Source organism: Brassica oleracea, chromosome C5, assembly GCF_000695525.1.
Source record: "Brassica oleracea var. oleracea cultivar TO1000 chromosome C5, BOL, whole genome shotgun sequence".
NCBI lineage: Eukaryota > Viridiplantae > Streptophyta > Magnoliopsida > Brassicales > Brassicaceae > Brassica > Brassica oleracea.
In genome coordinates this window covers 43,196,740-43,197,350 of record NC_027752.1, presented here as the reverse complement: position 1 = coordinate 43,197,350, position 611 = coordinate 43,196,740, and positions in this window count along the sequence as shown.

Here is a 611-nt window from a genome sequence, read left to right as displayed (position 1 = left end):
ATGGGATACGTGACATTTATTTTGGGATTGAGCAATAGAAACTCGATTATATTTTAAAATCAAAATATAGTATATAAAATTTTTAAACGCAATCTCGAGTGATTGTAAAATACATTCAAAAAGGAATGACATATTAAATTTCTTTCAATCCTTTAACTTTTGCAACAAGATTTTTTTTATTACGAAATTAACATAAATGGTGATAGACATTAAATATGAAAATTTATATAATTCTTTCCGGTTAAGGTTAAAGTCAAATATCATTTTTAATATGGACTTTTTTTATTTTGGCTCCTTTAAAAAATCCATATTTTTATAATATATTGTTAATAATCATGTTCTTGAGTGATTGTAAAATACATTCAAACACGAATTCCATAATAAATTGTTTGCAATCCCTTAACTTTTGCAGCAAGACTTTTTAATTACAAAATTAAATTAAATGCTGACAGACATTAATTTGGAATTTTATATAATTCTTTCTAGTTAAGTTTAAAGTCAAATATCATGTTCTTTACAATTCATAAATGGTGCATGACATTTTTTAGGGACACGATTCATAATTATGTTCTACTATAAACATTGGTACGTGACATTAATTTTGATTAATT